General features: G+C 42.2%; 1 protein-coding gene across 3 annotated transcripts in view; it reads right to left on the reverse strand.

The window, feature by feature from the left end:
• Arhgap18 (Rho GTPase activating protein 18) overlaps positions 1-24,228 on the reverse strand; it is a 147,229-nt gene that overhangs the window by 90,244 nt on the left and 32,757 nt on the right. The window contains exon 1 of one of the 3 annotated variants that reach the window (XM_085689729.2): positions 6,763-6,905. The exons of the other annotated variants lie outside the window; for them this stretch is intronic. The gene's annotated coding sequence lies outside the window, so the exon portion shown is untranslated. Of the gene's footprint in view, positions 1-6,762; positions 6,906-24,228 lie in introns of those variants that run through there. 3 annotated transcript variants of the gene reach the window in all.

The following is a 24,228-nucleotide window of genomic DNA, read 5'->3' on the forward strand; positions in this document are numbered from 1 at the left end:
GGACATTCATTCAACAAATACTGGCTCGGTGCAGGTGCAAAGCACTCTACGGGCCGAAGTCCAAAGAGGCACTGGATTTCACCTCTGATCAGAGGCTGCATTGTCTAAAGAGGTCAGGAAAAGAACAATGCAGGGCAGGATTGGGGACGGGCTGTAGTGTGTGTTCTAGATGACTCTGGCGACACTAGGTGCTGCAGCTGGGCAAAGACAGATGCCAGAAAGCATGAAAAAAAAAAGAAAAAAGAAAAAAGGTACCACAGTGGGGAGGTGAGAAGGAAACCCCAGCCCCTTCCTATACCTTGTTCTAATTTTATAAAACTCTCCGCAGCCAACAAGGTCTTCCTGTTGTTTAATTCAACTTCACTTCCCTTTAGCTTAAGCCCATTTCCTCTGAGCAAATAAAGAATTAGTCAGTGTCCTCTTCAAAGTAACCTGTCTGCTGGGGCTCCTTGAGCTCAGTTCTTGATGGAGTTAGTCACTTTAGTCTTTTCCTTCTCTGGGTGGCAGTGTCTTCAGAACACACCTATACAGTTTAGAGTTTGTGGATGTTGCTGCAATTCGGAGACCGGGACTTGTGATGGAGTCTAGCTGTTTTTGAATGCTCCATCCTCCTGAAGCAGCCTCCCAAACTCTGGGGCAGGCACACGTGGCTGCGGTCCCCTACAGAACTGCCATAGGTAACAGCAGACCTGTCTTGGTCTGAAATGCTCCCTTTGCACTGTCTGCTGTTCTCTGAGAGGAAGAGCTAAGCTGATACTGATTTTAGAACTGGGTACCTCTTTGGGTCCAAGTAGGAGGTCCTTGGCACAGATAACACATTTAAAGGTCTAATCATAAATGTTATTTTTTTCCTTATTGAGAAAATAAGCACTGTTATTAATTGCTTTTCATGGTTCTTTTTTTTAAAGAAAAAAAACCCTAGTGATCATTTGCATTAATATTATGCTAATAAAAGTAAGGGCATGCTAACTAATTCCATCTCTTCAGTAGTAACTAAGGATCAGAGAGAGAGAGGTAATTTGCATGTTTTCTTGATTGGAGTGAATTGGCATTTAAATGTTCATTGTCACTGTTTTTGAAAATAATAATAATAATGCATGTTGGGCCAGGCGGGCAGAAGCAATTTCTCTAGTGAAACCATCTTAAAAGCAAGTATTTCCATTTTGCTTCTATAAATCTCGAATGATAAGGATGCACATTCAAGCCCGGAGCAGTCATCTGCATCACAAATACCTCTCAGTTCCTCCCTGCAGAAGGAACTCATTTGCTGGTGGAGGCCATTCACTTCTACTTCTGAGTGCTTATTCCTCAAAATGCTTCCAAGTACTGCGGGAACAATGATTAAAAGGGGGTCTTTCCATCTGCGCTGCATTAGGCTGCAAGACGGCCCCTTCTGCAGATGCAGTTTTTGCATAATTCATTGGGCCATTTTAAACCCTAATCAGTGCATTGCAGTAAGCGAGGGAGTGCACCGGAGAGAAGAGGAATTTATTAGCTACCTCCTGAGCATCCACCTAATTCTCACTTGGGGCCACTGCTCCATGAATCACAGTGGTTGCACCCACATCTTATCTCCAGCACATTCTCACACCTGAAGTGTCCTCATCTTTCTTAGCCCATACTAATTGCCCAAGACAGTCTATTTTTTTTTTTTTAATGTTATCACCACAGGGACGTTTGCGAAAGAAGATTCTCACTGGGAGATGAAAAAACTTGGCCTGTGTCCAGCTCCGCTGTTTTTTCTGTGTGGGCCTGACAGACGCATTTATCCTACCAATGTAAGGACAGTACCTCAAGTCACATCCAGTTCTAAAAGGGGTATCACTTGAAACTGTCAACTCTGCCCTTCTCTGTCCCACCTTAATATGGTCTACCATGTCATCACACACACACATACCCTCCCAGAGAAGGGTATCTCTGGGTCTCCACCAACCCCAGCTCTCAACCCTGCAACTTCATTTAATTGGCTTGCTATTGAGAGACGTATTTTAGGGTACGCCAGAAAAGGACTACATAACTATAGAAATTATAAGAAAACTGCCGCAGACATTGTAAATTTAAGACACAGAGAGATCTCAAGTTGTCAAATCCGTTAAGTTTTAAATACTGAAAATCTGATGAAGCAGAAAATATGCATGATAATATACCAGGCCTTGAAATTTTTGAACAAGCAAGATCCTGGGTTAGACAATATGATTGGTGGCATGGACTGGTAGGTAACCTTACACTAAAATTTCTCAGGCAGAAGAAACGTCTCAGTGGGCCTACAATCACTTGGCTTACAATCATGAGGACCTAAGTTAAAACACCCAACTTCTTTGTAAATAAACCAGGCAAGATCTCCTATGTCGGTAAAACAGTATTCGTGGAGTATAGGAGCTTGCTGGCCAAAATATTTAGCTTCAAGTTAAATGGGAGATTCTGTTCCCTGGGCAGCAGAGGAGAGGGTGCCTGAACTGGCCTTGGCCCATAACCATACTGATGAATATTTTGCATATCACCATAGAACCTTCATCTGGCAATGGATAGAGATAGAGACAGAGACCCACATTGGAGCACTGGACTTAACTCCCTAGGTCCAAATGAGGAGCAGAAGGAGAGAAAACATGAGCAAGGAAGTCAGGACCACGAGGGAACCTTCATCTGGCCATGGATGGAGATAGAGACAGAGACCCACATTGGAGCATTGGACTTAGCTCCCAAGGTCCAAATGAGGAGCAGCAGGAGGGAGAACATGAGCTAGGAAGTCAGGATCACGAGGGGTGCATCCACCCACTGAGACGGTGGGACTGATCTAATGGGAGCTCACCAAGGCCTGCTGGACTGGGAGTGATGGAGCATGTGATCAAAATGGACACTCTGAACGTGGCGGGCAATGAAGGCTGACTTAGAAGCCAAGGACAATGGCACTGGGTTTTTATTCTACTGCATGGACTGACTTTATGGGAGCCTGGTTTGTTTGGATGCTCACCTTTATAGACCTGTATGGAGGGGGGAGGACCTTGGACTTCCCATGGGGCAGGGAACCCCGACTGCTCTTAAGACTAGAGAGGGAGGGGCAGGTGGGGAGGAGGAGGGAAAAGGGAGGCAGGGAAGAGGTGGAAATTTTTAATAAATTAATTAATTAATTAAAAAAAAGAAAAATGAAGTTTTAAATTTAAATAACACTGCTCATTTTCTCCTTAGTTTTTGTCTATTTCTGTACGGGGTTTCACTATGCTGCCTAGGCTGCACTTAAATTCTTTATCCCCCTGCCTTAGCTTCCTAGGTCGTTCCTTCCAGCTTCATTTTCTTATTCCTATCACTCTCTCGGTCACAGCATAAAGACGTGCATTGCGTGTCATGTTTCCAAGTAACAACAACATCTAGCATACCATAATGAGAAAAATCATCTCAGAGACCCAACTTGAAGCATGAGGCTCCCAGCTGGTATACTCACATATATTGATTTTAAGTCAGTGACTCCTAAGATTGCAAACAGCTAAGAAGTAAGTGGTCCAGCAAATCTTAGAAAGCACAACAGAAGTGATAGGAAAACTTGGGAATGTGTTGTGAGTAGGGGAGTAAACTATGTTTGAAACCAGTGCCAGCTACTGGAAATAAACGGGGAGCACATAAGTAACTCAAAATTACTTTCTAGTTGCTGCGTTAAAAAAAAAAGTAAGTAGAAACAGGCAAAAATCATGTTAAATGTCCATATAGTTTAACTCAACACATCCCAAGTGCAATCATCACAACATATAATTAATATGCAAATTAACAAAATCCATTACTTCATTCTAAGGCCTTAAAATTTCTTTTGTAATTTTTACTTTCAGCACAATTCAGTTTGGAACAACACATTTCACGCGTTCCATTGCCATAGATGGTAACTTCCACACTGACGAGAAGCTACAGAGAATGAGGTGGTGAACCGGCTCTCCCCAGGCAGCCCAATGCGTGCAACTGTTAGATTTTTCTTCCACTTCCAACATATGAAACCAGCTGCGGTTTGTCCACAGAACGTTTGGCTGTCGATTGAGTCAAGATCTACTGAAAACCTACGTTACCCTCTATTGCCTTAAACAATGAAATGAAGAGGCATTTTAGACAAAATAGGCCAGATATTCAGTAAGCAAGACATGTACAACCCCAACACAATATGCTAGGCAGTGGCTGCTATGGAAACAGGCCACAGGAGTCATTCCTTCTGGTAAGGACACTTGTTAAGGACTTTACTGAGAGCGGGGGAGATGGCTCAGTGGGTAAAAGTACCTGCTCTGCAGGCAGGAGGACACAAGTGAGAGCAATGTTTCTCAACTTTCCTAATGCTGCAACCCTTTAATACAGCTCCTCATTTTATGGTGACCCCAACCATAAAATTATTTTTATTGTTACTTCGTAAGACTGTAATCTTGCACTGTTATGAGTAGTAATGTAAATATCTGTGTTATCTGGTAGTTTTAGGCAACGCCTGTGAAAGGGTCTTTTGACAACCCCTCCCCAGCCTTCAAAGGGGTTGTGACCCACAGGTTGAGAACCACTGGGTTAGTGTCTCCAGAAGCTATGTAAAAAATAGGCAGACATGGCCACTCATGTCTATAACCAAAAGAAACATTCAGGGAAATACATCAATGGGTCCTGAGAACCTGTTGGCTAGCCAACAGAGATAGCCTAGTCAAAAAGTGAGCTTTGAGTTCAATGACAGACTTTATCTTGAGAGAAAAAGACAGAGGGGGATAAGGTTAGAGCAGAAAAACATCTCCTTTTGGTCAAAAGAATAAAATCTCTGGCTGGTATGGAAGCCTCACATTCCAGCTGGAAGCGTTCAACTACTTGGCCAAGGGGGCAGACCTTCAGGTGGGAGGCCTTTAAATAAGTAACTGCTGGGTGTGCATCACAACTTTTTAGGTTGGTCCCTTTTCCTGTTCTCTACTCTGCTCCTCACCTGCAAGCGCACTGTGACCAAGTTATTTATCCTCTCCATGCCTAAGCTGCCATGGTGGACTGTCTGCCCTGAAATAGTGAGCCAAGAGAATCCCTTTCCCCAGGAAGTTGCTTCTTACCAGGGGTTTGACCACAGCAACAAAAAAAGCACCTAGAACATCAAGAGATTTATTCTTAGTAGACCTATTTACCTGTCTGACAAACCATTCTTACCCATTGTAAAATGTCTAGGGACAACTTCATCTCCCTCTAACCTAGGAACAGTGCCTATGAGGCTGTTGTCTTTTGTTGCTTTGGGTTGTTTGGTTTAATATTTCGTGGTCTTTTGTCTGTTTGTTTTGAGGTACATTCTTGCCATGTCACTGAATGGTCTTCGTGCCTCAGCCTCGTGAGTACTGAGACTACGGGAATGCTCCACCATGCTAGGTGCTGATGAGCTTTTGCTCTCATTAGGCTGTTGGGACTCACTTTCCTATGGGCACTGTGTTCATAAAGGCATCATTAAGCCTTTTCTTCGGTTAATCAGTCCATTGTTGGTCATTTTCACTGCATTAATGAACCTCCAAAGAGGGAAATTCCCCTCATCTCTACAGTCCAGCTGTACCAGGCATAAGACCCCCCCAAGAAAAGCTGGACCTCAGACTTGGTCTCACACTTGCTCCATCTCAGCCTTCAACTTAGCATCAAGTAACTCTAGAGTTCAAACAACCAAGAACAACTGCTCCAGACTTTGGGAAAGGGAGCTCAGGGGCTGAGGAAAGAGTTACTGGCTGGAGGATAATTTTAGCATCATTAGCATATACATGAGGGTTAAAACCACGGGCCTGAAAAGAAGCTTAACCACAGAAAACAAGTTTATACAGGATAAAAGAATCTATGTGGTGTGGGAGAGGTTGCATGTGTGGAATGGAAATAAAACATCAAGTTAAACAGCAGCTCACTCGCTAAGTACACTAAATAAATACAAACAAGACGAAAGGCACGAAAAGTGTAGTGAGTCTACATTAAAGCTGTGAAGAGTGTCTACTAGCCAGTCATGGTGCCAACGGCCTGTGAGGCCTGCTTCTCAGAAAGCTGAAGCAGGGAGATTGCAAGTTTGACTTTGGCGTTGACCAGAGAGTAAATTGCAAGTGCAACCTGGGGCAACATTTGAGTTAAGAAATGATGGCAGGAAGTTTGGGTAGCAGGGGTAAAGCTCAAAGCTGGAGTTCTCGCTTAGTATGTAGAAAGCCATGGTCTCATCAGTGTTGGAGTACTCACTTAACATGTAGGAAGCCATGGGTTCAATATTAACTACCACAAAAAACAATTGAACAATACCCTTACTTATGATTAAGTTAAACTTATTTAAGATTCAAGGGTGCTAGAAAACAAAACAAAACAAAACAAAAATCCAGATGATCAATATAAAATTATTAAGAATGGTTCTTTGGAAAGATTATACATTTATGCATGACATTGCTTATTCCGTCTACTGGTCTACCCTACCCCACGTCCTGATTTTGTTAATATATAGTGCTGTTTTTCTTTAAATAAGAAGATTTTTAAAAGGTCATTGCCAAAGAAGGGAGACAGTTAAAGGTCTAGATTTCAGGTTAGCTTCTCCAAGTGCTGCCTCGCCTCAGGCAGGATGTCACTACTCAGCTGGATAATGAGAACCTTAAGAACAAAATAGTCTCTTTTCCCAACTATGACTACCTACGCTCCAAGATGGCTGTGAGGTAGGAGTCAATTCTACTCCAAACACTCCTCCGAGGATAACATGGAGCATGTCTGCAGCAATTGCTCCATTCTCTACTCTCAGACCACCCCAGACTCCTCAGCCCCTCAGCTCACCAGGGTAAAGAATGTTCTTGATGTCCTCTTCAGAATTCAGGAGGTGTTTAGAGTAGGTTTCAAGTCCCCCAAGCAGTTGACTATGTCCTCTGTTTCCCAGGTGACACTGTTACAGTTGCTTGGTGTTGCCAACACACACACACACACACACACACACACACACACACACACACACACACACACGGTGCAATGAAAGCCCTTGAAACCCAGCCCCTCCCAAGGCCCTTGCAAGTTGCTGCTCCCTGAGGCGTGAGAGCCTCTGAATGCTACTCGCTGGAAGCCAAATGATTAAAAACCACCATGCATAAATTACCACTCCATGTAAAAGCCTTAAAATACAGTTTTTCAATGGTTTAACCGCAGGTCACAGAAGCAAAGACAGGAATAGCAAGCTGTGCTCTTTTATGTGGGGACTGACGCACATGAATACAGATATGACAGAAGATGAAAATGAGCAGGCAAGGACAGGCCGCTCTTTCAGCAGTGACAGCGGCCCAGTGTGAAAGACCCATCAGGGCACGATGCCTACTTCTGAGCCCTTTGAAACAAACACCCAGTGTGCTCCCACACTCTCCTTCTGAAGTGGAAGCAATTTGTCCATTCAGACTCTTGCCTTCAGTGATGTCCAGCACGGATCTGGAGAGGAGATTTTGCTCTTCCTCGGCAGAGGTCCTTGCCATTAGCCCATGAAAACGACAAGAGTCTTTGCCGTGTAGTAAACACTTCCCCATCTAGCAAAGTTGCTATCAGACGGTCTCCTTTAAGTGATATCAAATCTCCACATGCATGCCTACTTTCCATATCACTGTATGAGACTTCCTGGCTATATTATAGTTAACCCCTTCATTAACATCAGGATATAAGATTCATGAGGCTCTGTACCTTAGTGAACCGGAACTATTCAATTATGGAGCGGGGCATGACCCCTGTCACCCCCATACTTCCTTCTTCAGATAGTGAGTTTGAACCCAGTCTGTGCTACGTAATCGGACCCTACCTCAAAGGACAAATACATGAACAATGCACAGAGGCACACTAGGCTGAACGGAATGTGTAAGCAACCTCGTGCTTAAGTCTGTCGGTTTTTAATTTCGACACATCTCTGTTATTAATGAGAAACTTAATGACTGAAAATCTTCTGGGAAAGGGGGAACCTTCTCTCCTTCTGCATCTGAAATGTAAATGTTAATTAATTCAGTTTTTGTTATTTCCACCCTCATTCGCTCTGACATCAGAAAAGGAGCACTTGGTGATTTGCCAAAGGACAGTGTTGACAATAATATTAAGAGGTGCTCTTCATTGGGGCTTGTATTTTAAAAATGAGAACCTGAAATTTAGAGAAACAAATCCCGTGACTAGGAGAGGCAGACTACGACCCAAGCCAAGGGGCCTCAGACCCACACCCCTCACCTCTGTAGGATAACGGGCTCTAGCACAGTCCTCAGAAAGAGACATCAAGTTATGATCGAGAACAGAGCCAAAATGACCCTAGAGGTCACCAGTCTGCTCATACAACAACTTTAGAGCTGGCTTTAGGGAGTGTACAGCAAATGTACTTTAGTTACCCATGTGTCCAAAGTACACAGCTGCTCTCATCTCTGACAGCAATTGTTTAAAGAAATTAAGGTAACAAAACAGATTAGAATCTTGCATCAAATCCTCAGCATCCTTTCCTGCCTTGGCCTCAGAGTGCAGCCCTGAGCCCCAAATCCACTGTGCAGTTGGCAGCAGAGAACTTGGGTAAGGCTCTCAGGGGCACCCAGGCGGTTCATATCCATGCCAATCCTCTTCGATGCTGACTCCCAGAGAGAAAGAAAGTGGCATGACCAAGTACCATGCATCAGGAGAGATGGCATTAGGGTCGAGAAAACACATCACTCTTCGCCTTTATCGCCAGCGTCATAAAGATGGGCAATAAATACTCTTTTATTGGGCATTATTTTCCCTTTGTGAACTTTGACAACCCAGCCTGCTGAAGCTTGGGTGAGTCCAAAGAACAAGTAACCAAGGATACTGCTTTATTCTCCAACCCAGCCCCACCTACTTAGTACCATCTTTGAAAAAAAGGAAGGAAGGAGGAAGGAAGGAAGGAAGAAAGGAAGGAAGGAAGGAAGACAGAGGGTTTTATTTGACAAGAACAAACAATGGTTTTTGTTCATTTGTTTTTATTGGTTTGCCCCATCCTCTTCCCTTGTAACCCACTTCTGGGAGCAACAGCAGGTGTTGGTGGGCTAGTCTCTCTATACAGGGGATGTACTGGCCAGCTTGCCCCAGCCCCGCTTCATTCTGTGCTGCCAGGCCCTCTGGAAAGCTGAAGGGCAGCCTCTGTTCAAGCAGATTCATACCATGATTTCAAAGTACAGCTCCGCTATTTCAAAGCCTTCACCAGTAAGCTAGGCTCTGCAGCTTTTAAAATAGGGTTTGCAACGGCAAGAATGAGGCGACTGCTGCCGGGCCGACTGCGTGAGACTCGAGTCTGGCCCCTCCCCCACCATAAATGGCATGACTTGGATGGCGTTATCCACATTGCATGGATCGTGGTGAAATTCTCATTTGTAAAAGGGAAAAAATGGACTGCTTACTTTGGATTTTTTTTACCTTTATCCCCAAATCCCAAGATACACGTCTTACAAAAATTATAGAAAACAGACATTTCTCAGAGGAACATTCGTGAAGAGGAGAATGGTGGAGACAGGATGTAATCATAAGACCTATTATATAAAGTGGAAATCTAAAACGTAATTTCATCTTCTTTTTTTCATGAGGCCACAGGCAAATTATCTAAAATGCTGTGCCTCGGTTTCCTCGTGTGCCTCCATTTATTCAAAATGATCAGCTGGGCATTCGCCGAAGAACAAATGCATCCAAAATGCTGGGATTCGACTGTGAACAGAAGTCTCTGCTCTGGTGAAACAGAATGACAAGGAGAGAGAAAACAGAAGGATTTATGACTTGCCAGGTAGAAAAAGTTCCCTGAAAATAAACGATATGGGCTAAGAGAATGGGGTGGAATTACCACAGAGCTGAACGCCTCCTGAGCAGGCAAGATGATACATGGATAAATTTGAATGGAGGTGGGAGGGGCAAGGTTAGCTATGCAGCTACCTCCAGAGCAGGCTCTTTCAGTAAACGTCCGGCATCTTGAAATGATGGTATGACGCACAGAAGTCCTGGCAGAGCAATTGGCAAGTGTTTGGAATGTGAGTTCATCACTTTCCACTGCTATCGTTTCTCATTGGTCCGTCATCTGGGTTGGGAATCGGGTCTATAGTCTTCGTTTTCCAGTAGGCACCGAAGGCACCAAAGCAAAATGAACAAAGAGTCAGAAACGCTGCCCTTGAATTTCACCTCCTAAACAATGATGAGCTACTCTTGTCAGGTCCAAACCTTAACGTCAGCCCGTATTTTCAGAAGAACCTTTGCATCGTAAAACACGTCAACATACAGGCAGGGTGCCAACATTCTGGCCCACTTTCCTCAGCAGGAAAGGCCAAGCCTATGAGATGTAGGTCCGTGTCTGTGGCAGAAACACCTGGGCCACTTCCTAGCTGTCGGCTATCTATGGGGCCTTGACCCAGTGGTACGTGCTCTCTGCTAGCTGGAACCAGCAATGGCACCCCCGTTCAGTGATGAGATGGAGCTTGAGGAAGATCACGTAGACAAGCATTCTGCTCCTGGCCACCAAGGACAGTGCTCAAACAAGGCTATCTGGCTATTTCTGTCCGGTTTTTACTGAGTTCCTGAAGCTTAATTCTGTCCGAACGGAAGACAGTTTTTCTACCAGCTTACGGGGTAGCTCCCAGATTGGCCCACTCCGAGTCACGCCCGAGGATGGTTCGGGAGCCCAAAGGAGAGGAGGATGGGCAGATGACTCGGCTCATGGCACTGAGGCCTGTGACACTAGTCATCTTCTCTGTCAAAAGAAGATGTGTTCCCTCTCAGGGCAGCTCGGAGGGGAAGATCTTCCTAACCCGGAATGGGTACTCAGAGGATATACCAAAAGAACGGTAAGTGTCAGAGCACACCATTAGAACAATAAAAATAAAAAAAATTCCTCACTAGACCCCATGATGGAGCATCCACGAGCTCCCACCCCAACAATGTCCCTGGCCCTCCCACTGCTGTTGTGTTCCACCCTGAACCACCATGCTCGAAATCCTTCCAGGCCAACTCCAGGGCCTCCTTCCCCACTTTCCTAGCTGATCCTCTTACAGCGCATCCTACGGTAACTGACTTCGACCCTGACCATATATGCCCATATGTAGACAGACACCAACTCATTTGAGAATACAGACCAGAGATGGAAAACAAATGATGTAGTTCTAAATAACCCCGCCATGCTCACTAATTTCATGTGTGTGGACCTCATCCTCTAAATGAGATCATCCGTCTTGCTGACAGGGACCGCAATTTGTTCCTCTGCCTCTCCGAAGCCCATTTCCTACTCTTTGTCAATATTTTGCCCTCCTCCTTTTAAGTCCAAAATAAAAGTTTATTGGGCATCAAATAGTTGTTCAACAAAAAGTCCTTCTGAGCAAAAATAAATCCAAACTCTTGCATAGAATGGGGAAACCAATTAGCATCTAAACTTCCCAATATGGAGGTATATACAACTTACTTTCAATGTTATTTTATTTATTTTGTAGGAGAGGACAAAGATGGCACAGCACACATGTGGAAGTGAGAGGACAACATGCTGTAGACTTATCCCTTTCCGCCTTGCAGGTTCTTGGGATTCAACATGGGTTGTCAGAGTTGGCAGCAAGCACCTACCTCCTGGGTCAACTCACTAGCCATAAATCTAATATTTCCTCATTTTCTCATTAAAAATGTCATCTCCCCACTCTTTCTTAAAGACAAAAAGAAGCACCCATCCCCTGGAAGAACAACTACTCAACATTTCAAATACCGAGTGAAGATTCAAAGCAGTGGCATGTCTTCACATTTCTCATGAACTGACAGCATTAAATTATAACCAGTGTTTGTCCCAGAAGTCAAAAGTTTCCTGGGGTTGTTGTCTGTTTTCTTGAGGTGTGGTTTTGCTGTATATACCTGACTGACCTGCTCCTCATTATACAGTACAGTCAAACCCCAAACTTCTAGCCATCCCTCTGACTTACCTTCCCAAGTGCTGGGATTAGAGACATGCATGACAATCTACTACTTAGTCTTTAACAAATGCTTTTTGCACAAAACACTTAGACTTTTTTTAAAAAAAATAAATTAAGACATAGAATATTAAGGCAAGTATTAATCAGATTATAGGAAAGGAAAAATAATATATTTGGTTTCCAGGCACTCGACGGGAAGTCCTTTATGAAGGGATTCATTCCCTCATCCATATTGAGTTCCTCAAGAAAACATTTACCAAGACTGCAGTTGTCTGTGGGGGTCCTGGCTATGGTCAGCTCGAGATCTGCCAAGCAACGGCAGTAGGTACAAGGAGGGCAAAAGAAACTGACAAGAACTTCATGGGTTCCCAGCAGGCTCCTGGCAGTTAGGAGTCTAGTAATGCCCACTGGGCTCTTGGCCAAGAAATGGAGGGTAATGGTCATTCAAATACATGCTGTGACAAAAGAACTGAAAGGAGGAAGGAAGGAAACGGTGATGAAACCGTGGGACAGTGGGAAAGAAAGAAGAAGCAGCCGTGATGACACCTTGTTCATCACCTACCAAAAGGAATAAAATTGGCTGCAATCCCAGCATTTGGGAGGCTGAAAAAAAGAACACAGTGATTGAGACTGGGTTAGACTGCTTGGACTATATTGAGAGATCCTGTAGATAGATAGATAGGTAGATAGATAGATAGATAGATAGATAGATAGATAGATAGATAGATAGATAGATAGAGACAACACATACATACACAGTAAAAATGGAGAGTGAAGAAAGACTAACAATAGTCCTCAAATATCTTCTCCCTCCATATCATAAACACCCTTGGTAATGCAAGTCAATGTACAAACTAGAGATACCACAGCCACTTAAGGTTCACTGGCCACTGCCTGCACTCCCTAGAATTATCATGCAACAGGCTAATCTGTTTGCATTTATAGCCAATGCCCCCATTCTAAAGACACAGAAAGGTCTATTTCCGAAGCCAAACCATGTTGCGAGATGCCGTCTCCTTTTGTTGTAATCTACCTCAAAGTGACCTCTTTGCTAATGAAGATTGTCACTACATGAACACCGCATTCAGTACAAACGCAGTGTCTTCCACCATCAGTTCAGCTTATCCACATGTTCAGCACAAAATTCAGCAGATGAACCAGGCTGTGAACTCAGTCCATTTCATTGTCTTCACAATCTTTTTAAGTCTCTACACCATAAGAGCAGTATAGGAGCAGCCTGGTTCCCGGAGTCCGTATGCTCTCCAGTCTGATCTTCCAGACCCCATGAGCTGGCCCAACTTCCCTTACCCATTGGCTCGTGTTTATCTCCCTCTTTGTTCATAAACACCCCACTCTAGCTCAAGAGAACTGTGCAACCCATGGACCTCCAGGGCTCTGTATGTACAATTCTTCTCCCCACTAACAACTTCCCCCTTTCTCCAACCCCCACACCACAAGAATGCCCCTCCATCCAACATCCAGGCTTCTACCACAGCAGAACACCTTCATCCAAGTTCACTCAGTACAACGCCAAAGGGGAATGAGCTCTCTTTAGTGAATGGATAGAAAGGGGAAGAGTTAATAGAGCCCAGTAACTCTACAGCTTTCTAGATGCAGGACTTAAGAGCAAAACATCTGAACTCTTTGAATATCCACCAGTCCCTCCTTTGGGAAACAAAACAGTACCTATCTTGCATGTTGTTAAGAGAACTAGAAATAATCTATATATTAGGCCAAAAGAATAGGTTGAACACACCTAAATCAAATACCCCAAATCTGAAAGGCATGTGCTCCCAAAGTTCCACATTTGCAGTTTTCTATAGTTTAGATTAGTGATGATAGACCTGTAAGTCCTAGTCAACTCTTCCCAAATGCAAAGTCACCCCACGCTCACCATCAAAGCTAGAATCCGAGATAAGGGATAGTGACCTGGATTATCTTATAATGTCCAATAAATTAAGCCAAGCATAGTGGTACATGCCTTTAATCCCAACTCTTGGTAGACAGATCCAGGTGGATCTCTGTGAGTCCAAGTCCAGCCTGGTCTACATAGGGAGTTCTAGGATAATCAGAGCTAGCTGCCTAGTGAAACTCTGTCTTGAAAAGAAAGTAAAAAAAATCAAAATATAAAAATAAAATGAAGATCCTGATTCAAAAATGAAAAAAAAAGCGCAAAGTCAAAGTCAAAGTCAGTATGATTGCTTCAAGTCCAAAAAAAGAGGAATGAGCCACATAATGGTGTCTCAGAGCAGACCCTTCCCAACTCTCCCCTGAGGTTTGTTACTTTAACCTCTATGCTTAACATTGAACAGGTGCTTTACAGATAAAACAGAAAAAAAATAACTAAAATTATTTATACCAAGATGTTTATGAAACCAGCTTTAAAAACAATATTGTGAGCAACAGTACCTATCTCAGTTTTCTACAATGGACAAATATTATCAAAGTTAGGCTAAATATAATCAATAGTTTTGGGTCCTTGTTATATACTGAAAATGAAACTACATTATTTTTTTATTTGTTTAGTTGGTCTTGTTTTGTTCCCCCTTTTTTTACGTCTACTTATATCTTTGGTATTTTCTCTCAGTTTTCTCCTCAGATTGTTTTTCTCCTTCAAACTTTTTCTAGTCTGAAGTTAAGGACAATTTGAATTGAAATTTGCTTGAATCTGCCCTAACAGTTTTACTTGCGACCATAATGAGTTCAAATTTGAATATCAGATTTAAAGTGATTCTTTTTTCTGGTCTAAAATGAACCTTATACAAATAAAATAAAAGTTAAAAATTCTACATCGGAGCTTTGTGGATGTCTCATTATTTTGACATTTCCATTTTCACCAGACAGGTGTTAACAGTTACTTGTATTCTTAGTATATAGAGTTGAAGTGACGACAGTGCACCTACGACAATTAAGGGGATGATCTCATACCGTAGGAAAACTGTTTTCCTTCATTTTGTGCTAGCAACACAACACTTTATAGTTAAAAGTCAGGCTACTTGGAGAGGGACGTTGCTTCTCCTCTGCCTTCTGGCTAAGAACAACCGCAGAAGAGACGTATTTATGGACACCTCAGTTACTTCGAAAATCTTTTATACTACCTACTTCACATTAAAAAAAATATCATCCAAATTCCACTAAAGAATTGTGTTAAAGCATAAATTGAGCATCCTCCTTTGAGGATCACCATCATCACCTCATCACCGAGCCCCCATTGGCTCACCTCTGCTCTGGAGGGTGTCAAAAGAGATGAGGCTTCTACACTCTTTTCCCTACCCCCCCTTTCCACCTAAGGTAGTTTTATGCCACTCTATATATAGGTATATAAAATAGATATGAAAATCAACATTTAATAATAAAAATGAAGTTGATTTTCAAACAATTCTTTGCAGTTATTAAAGAAATAGAATTTGCACACCAGTGGGAAGATATGCTGGCTCAGTTTCAGAGATGGAATTAAATATTGGCTGAATATTTGACACTGGGAAATGCACAGCATGAGTGTTCATGGATATTTTGATTTTATAATCATTATTGAAACAGTCACTTCATATACATAGCAAATAGCAAAAGTATGCTGAGGACTATTGCAGAAATTGTTGGAAATTATATCCTAATCCATGTATAAAATTCATTCAATCATTTGATAAAACTCAAATTAACAACTCAAGCAGTAATATTTTTATTAAATTTATTTTATTAAAATAAACTTTTGTCTTTTTGAAATTATAGTTTAGTAACAATATTTCTCTTTTCCCTTTCTTCCCTTCAAGACCTTTCATATCCTCCCCACTCAATTCAAGGCCTCTTTGTTTGCTGTTAATACATGCATATATATATATATATATAGTGTGTGTGTGTATACATACATGTATATGTCTAAATATAGCATGTTCAGTCTGTATAATGTCACATTCATGTATGATTTCAGGACTGACCTGATAGATATTTGCTGTGCTCGTCCCTGGGGATGACCACCTCTCCTGATCTCAGCTTTCCTTAGCTGCCTATAGTCCTTTGTGTAAGGTTGAGAACTCCTTGTAGGCTTTTCCTATTCCTGCTTGGCATGTTCATCTAGGTTTTTGTTTTGTTTTATTTAGTTTTTCTTTTCTTTCTTTCTTTTTTTTTTTTGTTTTGTTTTTCAAGACAGGGTTTCTCTGTAGCTTTTCGAACCTCTTCTGGAACTAGCTATTGTAGACCAGTCTGGCCTTGAACTCAAAGAGATCCACCTGCTTCTGCCTCCTGTGCAACACCCGGCTATTGTTTTGTTTTGTTTAATTATTGTCTTGTTTTGTTTAATTCTTATTTATTTATTATATATACAGTGTTCTGTCTGCATAGAAGTCTGCAGGACAGAAGAGGGTGCCAGATCTCATCACAGATGGTTGTGAGCTGATGTGGGATTCCCCTCTGTATGCTGTGAGTACCACTGTTTAATAAAGAAACTGGCTTGGCCTGATAGGGTAGCTAGGCAGGGAAAACTAAACTGAATGCTGGGAGAAAGGAGGCAGAGTCAGAGAAGCCACATAGCCCTGCCAGAGACAGATGCTGGAACTTTAGCCGGTAAGCCACAGCCATGTGGCAATACACAGATTAATATAAATGGGTTAAATTACTATGTAAGAGTTAGCCAATAAGAAGCTAGAGCTCACGGGCCAAGCAGTGATTTAATTAATATAGTTTCTGTGTGATTATTTGGGGGCTAAGTGGCCAGAAACAAACAGGAGGGCTCTCACAACAGTGAGCCACCATGTGATTGCTGAGAATTAAACTCTGGATCTCTGGAAGAGCAGCCAGTGTTCTTAACTGCAAGACATCTCTCCAGCCCCCTATTCCTTGTTTTTTAAAGTAAATATTTTAACAGAACATTATCTAACAACATATTAATTTGCTAGATATTGAAAAATGACAGCAGGAAAATAGAAAAGTATGTTCCCCCACAATCAATCCATTATGTTTCTGAAGTGCAAAAGACTTAGTGCATTCTATGAACGCAGTGCTTCATAAATACAAGCATCCTGAATCCAGGCTCGCTCTCTCTCTCTCTCTCTCTCTCTCTCTCTCTCTCTCTCTCTGTGTGTGTGTGTGTGTGTGTGTGTGTGTGTGTGTGTGTGTTGTGTGCTTAAAAGCAAAACTGCAGTGAGTGGAACAGCAAGATGCCACATGCAAGCCTTGTCAGAAATGACTGGAGCTCATTACATGTTTGATTTTGAATTTTTAGCCATTGCACAGTCAAAAACTCTTACTGTTGCCAAATTTTTCCCAACCTTCCACCAGATTAGTAAGCTAGGAACTAGAACACTTTCTTCCTTGACACCACAGCTGCCCATCTATCACCCAGCTCTTCACCAGACAGGTCTCACCCTCTGAGTCCTGAACTCTAGTAATTGCTGGTTCCCACACATTTCCCAAGCTGATATTTTCAGGTTCTTAAGACACTCAGGAGAAAAAGCAAACCTTTTGGCATCATAACTTTCCCAGAACTGTTCTAAGAGGTCTAGCATTGAGTGCAATCTTGGATCTATTGAGGAAAGGACTGTCAGCCTTAAGAAATGTACTTGCCTTAACTCTCAGCCATAACATTCCTATATATATATATATATATATATATATATATATATATATATATACATATATACTATCAGCCATAACATACTTATATACATACTTACTTACAAAACACTCATCTTTTCTTTTACCTTTACTATCCTGCTGTGGAATAATGCTCTTGTAGCCTGAAAAGATTTGTCACTCATATTGGTTTAATAAAATGCTAACTGGCCAGTAGCTAGGCAGGAAGTATAGGTAGGGCAACCAGACTAGGAGAATTCTGGGAAGAAGAAAGTCTCAGTCTTCAATCACCAGTCAGAAGCCTTATTATATTGTCAAAATCCACTTTCAATGCATGAACTCAAGTGACATTCCTGCTTTAGCCTGCTAAGTGCTGAGTCTTCACTGATAAAAGGTACCAAGCCACATGGCCAACATAGCCAATAATTATGGGTTAATTTAAGTTGTAAGAGCAAGTTAATAGAAACCTGAGGTAATATGCCAAACATTTTATAGCTGTTAGAAGCCTCTGTGTGTTTCTTTGGGATTGAATGGCTGTAGGACTGGCTGGGACAGAAACTTCTGCTTACAACATCCTATAAAGAAGTTCAGACAGTTTGTCTGCATGTACTTGTGTGGGTATATAGACATTCTCTTTGTCACATTATGGAGAAGTAAATGGAAATAATATAAAACAAACTATACATTTCAGTGAGTGCTTGAATGTCAAAAGACGTATAACAGGCTGATAAACTTTTCATATGTGAAGATAATAAGCATAGATTTAAAAAATAAAATCAGAAAATATGCCTCTTCCCTGAGTGTATCTGCCAATGGTGTTCTCCAATGGCACAACATCTCATTAGCACAGTCACAGACAACCTTTTAAAACTCAGATCACAATGACGTCTAATTCAGGAACTGGTGAATGGCACCGAGTTTGATCACAGGAACCTACACACATGGTGGAAGGAAAAACCAAGTCCCAAACATTGTCCACTGACCTCCACATGCACACTGTGGTACTGACACATGTGAAGACATCTAGTTCAGTCCTTCCTTTCCTGAACAATGACTGACCTTCCTCCTGTCTTTGACATCATCCAGTTTCCAAAGAGCTCATTCTATCAGTTCCTCCTTTTCACACCAACACAAATGGCATGCAGGGTAACTAATAAGCATGGCGTACATCCTGAGTCTTGGCTAGTGCCCCACTGTTAACTTTTCCTTAAACCTTGCTTCATCCAGGCTGCTTCTAAAGTTAGCTAAAATACATATCTTCCAATGTGAACCAATCCTCTACTAAATCTCCAATAACGAACAATTTTCCTTTCATAATGAGACAACAGTACTATAAATAGTGAAATGCCCCCCTTTACACCTGTGTTGCTTATGCCCTATGTCCAAGTAAAATGTGCTATTCATAAAATAACAAGTTTTATATTTCATTCATAACCTGGCACCTGTTAACATCCTCAATGAAACTTTCAGGCATTTGACTGAAGCTGATCTCTGATTTCTCCAATTATTAAAAATAGAATTGCAGAGATGAAAAGGACCTTCAGATCACCTGGTTCAGTCACTTGATTTTACAGATCCAGGATGGTCCAAGGGCTCTTAGAAGTGAACAGGCAGGATCCCGTGATATGACTGGCTCTCTGTAGACAGTCTGCAAGTTGGAACTCTTCACTCCCTGCCCAGTCCCTTCCAACACACAGGAGAGTCGTTTTCCAAAATATTTATTTATATGCCTTGAAAAACATCAGAACACTTTTCTTTAAAAACTATGCTTTTGCATAAATTTTAGAAAGCTCATATTACTGTGCTTAGAAATTACCATTCATGAGTACTTTAAAATGGAAATGGTTTCATTACATTATTTTCATACTACGTGGGAATTTGATGCAAATATGTGGTTCCTAGTTTCCTTGCTAAATCTGATATCCCCACCACCACCAGTCAAAACCATCTCCAGGTTGCCTCCAGGCAAAATAGTTCTGTTCTCTGAAAAGAAATCCTTAATATTCCACAATTTCTTAGAGATGAAGCCTTACTATATTGTCAAAATCCACTTTCAATGCATGAACTCAAGTGACATTCCTGCTTTAGCCTGCTAAGTGCTGAGTCTTCAGGTGCATGCCACCAAACCCAGCCCCTACTCCCACCAAAGAATTTTTTTTTTCTTCTTCCCTTTTTATTTTTATTTCTGTGCAACCGATTGCATAGGCCAGAAGAGGGCACCACATCCCTTAGATGTAGAGTTAACAGATGGGTGTGAACCATCTGACTTGGGTGCTGGGAACTGAGTTGGGTCATCTAGAAATGCAGTACTTGCTCTAACTGTGAAGACATCTCTCGCTCTCTTTCTCTCTTTCTCTTTCTCTCCCTTCCTCTCTCCCAGATCCTCTCTCTCCCTTCCTCCCTCTTCCCTCTCTCTTCTTTCTCCCTCTCCCCCCTCTCTATTTGTCCCTCCCTCACCCTCTTTACTTGGTCCCTCTCCCTCTATTCTTCCTTCCCTCCCTCCCCTCTCCTCACACCCACACCCTTCTCTCTGCAAAGATGACAAACCACTGTTTTGATCTTCCTCCCAGCTGTGCCAGCTTTTAATCTATCATTAAAGAAATATATTTCATATCTGTGGTTTATAACCTGCCTAAAATTTTTAATATTTTATCTACATGAAAACTATTTGCTGAAATTCTCATTATTACAACCACTTAACATTGAGGGAAACTACTGAATGATGCTGGCCAGACAGGAGATCCACGTGAAGATTTACAGCATATGCCTACAAGGTAAAGGAAGAGGCCCTGGGCTGCATGCCTGGCTCTATCATTAACTACTTAATTTTGGAAATGTCACTTAACTTCTCTGGCCTACTTCCTTCCTTACAGATCAAGTGTAGAGAATGTGAACATGGCTATCTGCTCGAACATCAGCATTCTGTGGTTCTAGGAACTTATAATAAATGTACTGAACCACTTTGTCATAAAATGACTAAAGTCCCTTGACAAATTTCTTGAATTAACTATAAGTTACTGATGTTTGTAACAGCAACTCAACACACATATTAAATGTAGCCGAGTCTGTTGGTAATTCACAACTTTTATTTTCATAATCACTCAAGAAATGGTTTTACATTTATTGATTTTGTGTGTAAAGTAGGAACTAAGGCCATGGTATGCACGTGGAAGTTAGAGGGCAACTTTCTTTTTTCCTTCTATCATGTGGGTTCCAGGAACCAAACTCAGGCCATCGGGTTTGGTAGCAAGCCACCTCCTTCACCCTATTTGAAACAGAAATTGACACTATAGGCTATTGCCATTGTTCTTTGTTATTCTCCAGAATAAGGATAAGAGTCTATTAGTGAAGACAGTGGAGTCACAGAACATGGAGAAATGAAGCTGTCACTGTCCTGGAAGATTCATCACCACTGTTCAGGTCTCATAGTGCTGCAAGGTTCTCTATACTACCAGGGGAGAAAAGTCATCACCCAGTTGTGAATCCTCTCAGCTACAGCAATAGTTGGCATCAAAGATATACCCCCAGCATGCTAGTGCCATGGGCTAGTACCACTTCCATGGTGGTGGAAGCAGCTACCAATTCTTTGGTTGAAAGTAAAGCCCACTCCACAAGACAAACTCATTCCTGGGGCTGTTAACTGAGCCAACACCGCCTAGCTGGCTAGATCATAGAGCCTAGGGCGGTGTCTTTCAACCTGTGGATCATGACCCTATTGGAGTCAAACGGCCCTTTCACACGGGTCATTTATCAGATATCCTGTATATCAGATTTATATTATGATTCATAATGGTAACAAAATCACAGTTATGAGGTAAGCAATGAAAATAATTTTATGGTTGGGGGCATCACTATAACATGAGAAACTGCATTAAAGGGTCATAACATTTGGAAGGTTGAGAACTAGGGGAAAACCTAGTACTAAAACTCCAGTAAATGGATGGAGTAATAAACTGCCCCCTAGTCAAAAAATGAAATTTAAATTTAAGTAAACGAAGAAACAGCAGACTGGATTTTCTTCACCGTTTATTCCTTGGGACCTATTTTTTTTTAACATCCCTTCCCATCAGACAACTCCAGATCGCCTCCCACCCCAGGTTTGCAAACACCCTTCTCACTCCATGACTCTTCCAAACTCTGCTCCACAACTGAAGAAACAATGAATCACATGCAAGACCTGAGTAATGAGGAGTCAGGGGACCACGATATGGCAGGGCTGGAACAGAAGAGCATGTTGAAACAATGTCTTCCCCTATAGCCTTTGCTGATCTAGGACTCAATGTACAGACCAGGCTGGTCTTGAACTTGCAGTAACCTCCTTCTTCTCCACAGCAGCCATCACTGATGAGGCACTTGATTTATCATATCAGACTCTTGATTCTTTAGCCCTATATGGTCCAGGAAAGGTTGCTGGAAGAGAAGCAAAGGGGGAGCTCCTCTTACACGTGTGATTGGGGCTCTTTTGGTTGGAGGAGTCAGTGTCCCTTAAGAGTGAAAGCAAGAACTGTGTCTTCTGCTTCATGGCCGTCATAAAGATGAATGAACCCATAAACTATAGAGAGGCAAAGGACAGACACCACTCATACCTGTGGTATAAGGTGATCCGCTAATAGCACTTCAGGTGCTTAGTCATTGAATGCTCATAAACATCTTAGATAAAGCATCACACTTTCCAAACTCAATCATGGACCCCAAGGCAGCCATGCTCACCCTGTGTCTTATAGGCCATGATGCTGTGGTTGGTTGGTTTCTAGGTCACTGGGCCTTCAGCATGCCCCCAATACTTGCTAAAGAAAGAATACCCCTTCTACCTTAACGCAGAAGTTAAGTGGGACTATGCTCTTTAAAACTCTTGGAAGGCAAACAGCATTCAGCCAGTACTTCTTGGGGATCCACTCACAGGGCATCCTGGCTTCTGTTCCTTCCATTGCTACATGGGTGTCAGTCACCTTACCAGTTATTTTAGTGTAAAGGGCCTCTGTTTTGTTGCATACAAAAGGGGAAAAATATGAGTGTGCAGATATGAGCACCTGGGTTTGAATGTCTAGCACCCATGTGAAAAAGTCATGAATACATGCAACACCAAGGCTGATGGGGTAGAAACAGATGGATCCTCAGCTCTCTAACCACCAGCACAGTTGAAAAACAATGAGCTCTAGGTTCAGTAAGTGATGTGGGAATCCCCTCTGTGTACTGTGACTACCGTTAACTAATAAAGAAACTGCCTTCGCCTGTTGATAAGGTAGAACTTAAGTAGGCGGGGGAGGGAGGGGGAACTGGACTGAATGCTGGGAGAAGGAAGGCAGAGGAGGGAGATGCCATGGAGCCTCTGCCCCCGGAGATAGACTTTGCTGGTAGGCCACGACCTCATGGTAATGCACAGATTAATAGAAATGGGTTAAATCAATATGTAAGAGTTAGCCATAAGAAGTTAGAACTAACAGGCCAAGCAGTTATTTAATTAATACAGTTTCTGTGTGGTTATCTTGACTCTGGGAGGCTGGGACAAACAAGTGTCGCCTCCCAGCTACAAGTAAGAGACTCTGTCTCAAGGGAATAAGGCAGGGTGATAGAACTGGACACCTAATCTGACCTCCACAGGCACCCCAGACATGCATACACATATACATCATATATACACCCATGCATGCATAAATAAATGGATGGAAAGAGTAAAGTTAATGACAGTCCAAAGTCTTTTAAATGCAAACGAGTATATGATGGGAAAGGCCATATTCTTGAGAACGAAGAATCAGTGACTTGTATAAAAACAGATGAACACATTTGTACATTTTTAAAGGGAGAAAAATAGAATAGCAACTAACCTTCAGCAACAATATGGCATTTTCACATCACTAAGCGTAGATTAAAATAAACCGCAAGGCCAGGATTGAATTCAGAGCTTCTTAGAGTCCTGTACCAAGGACTCACATAATCTCCACGAAAGTAACACACATTTGTGGGGATAGGCACCTGGTTAGCCAATGCGGCGAGGGCTTGCTTTTCCTGGGCACACCAAATTAACAGTTCTACTTCCAAAGGATTCCATCTCGCTCTTAGATTTAGGTGGGCTCTTGGAAAGTCACTGAGGCTCTTCGAAAAGGCTATCTTGGTGCTTACATAATGTACAACCACAGACACGTTAACGATGAGTGAACTCTGTATCAGGACTTTGTCATCATGAGGAGTATTTTGAAAAGTTCTCCGGCTCTTTCCCTGAACACCATTCCCAAAGCCACCCCTTTCTATCATTAATCCATAGCTTTGCAGATACCTGTGCTCCCAAAATTCAATAATCTTACCACCAGCTGGCATTTGAATTTCTACGCAGAATATATTACTGTTCTTGAATCTACAAGTTTAATGTGTACGTGGAAAGAGGATGCAAGATAGCAACAATTTAAAAGTAACAAAGGTCTAGCATGGCAGCTCACTCCTGTAATTCCAGCACTTGGGAGGCTGAGGCAGGAGGATCACTAGAAATCGCACTAACGAAGTCCAGTATAGTCTAGGCTACAGATACCTATCTCAAAAATACTTAAAAAAAATAAGTTAATAAATAAAACATGGGTAAGTTTCCTTCAAGATTAAGGAAACATAATTACGCCTTCCATTTCTGCCAAGGTATGGTACAACCTGATGTTGCAAGACTAAAAATGACAATTTGGCAGGACGACTAGCCCTCTCAGGAGGAGGAACAGCCTTCTAGCTGGGTTTCTTTTGAAATGGGCCGCATTGAACCCTAGGGATCCACATACAAGGGCCTCCTTGAGTCTTCGAGCAATGT

Source organism: Myodes glareolus, chromosome 1 (genome assembly GCF_982192425.1).
Source record: "Myodes glareolus chromosome 1, mMyoGla1.1, whole genome shotgun sequence".
In the NCBI taxonomy this organism is placed as follows: Eukaryota; Metazoa; Chordata; class Mammalia; order Rodentia; family Cricetidae; genus Myodes; species Myodes glareolus.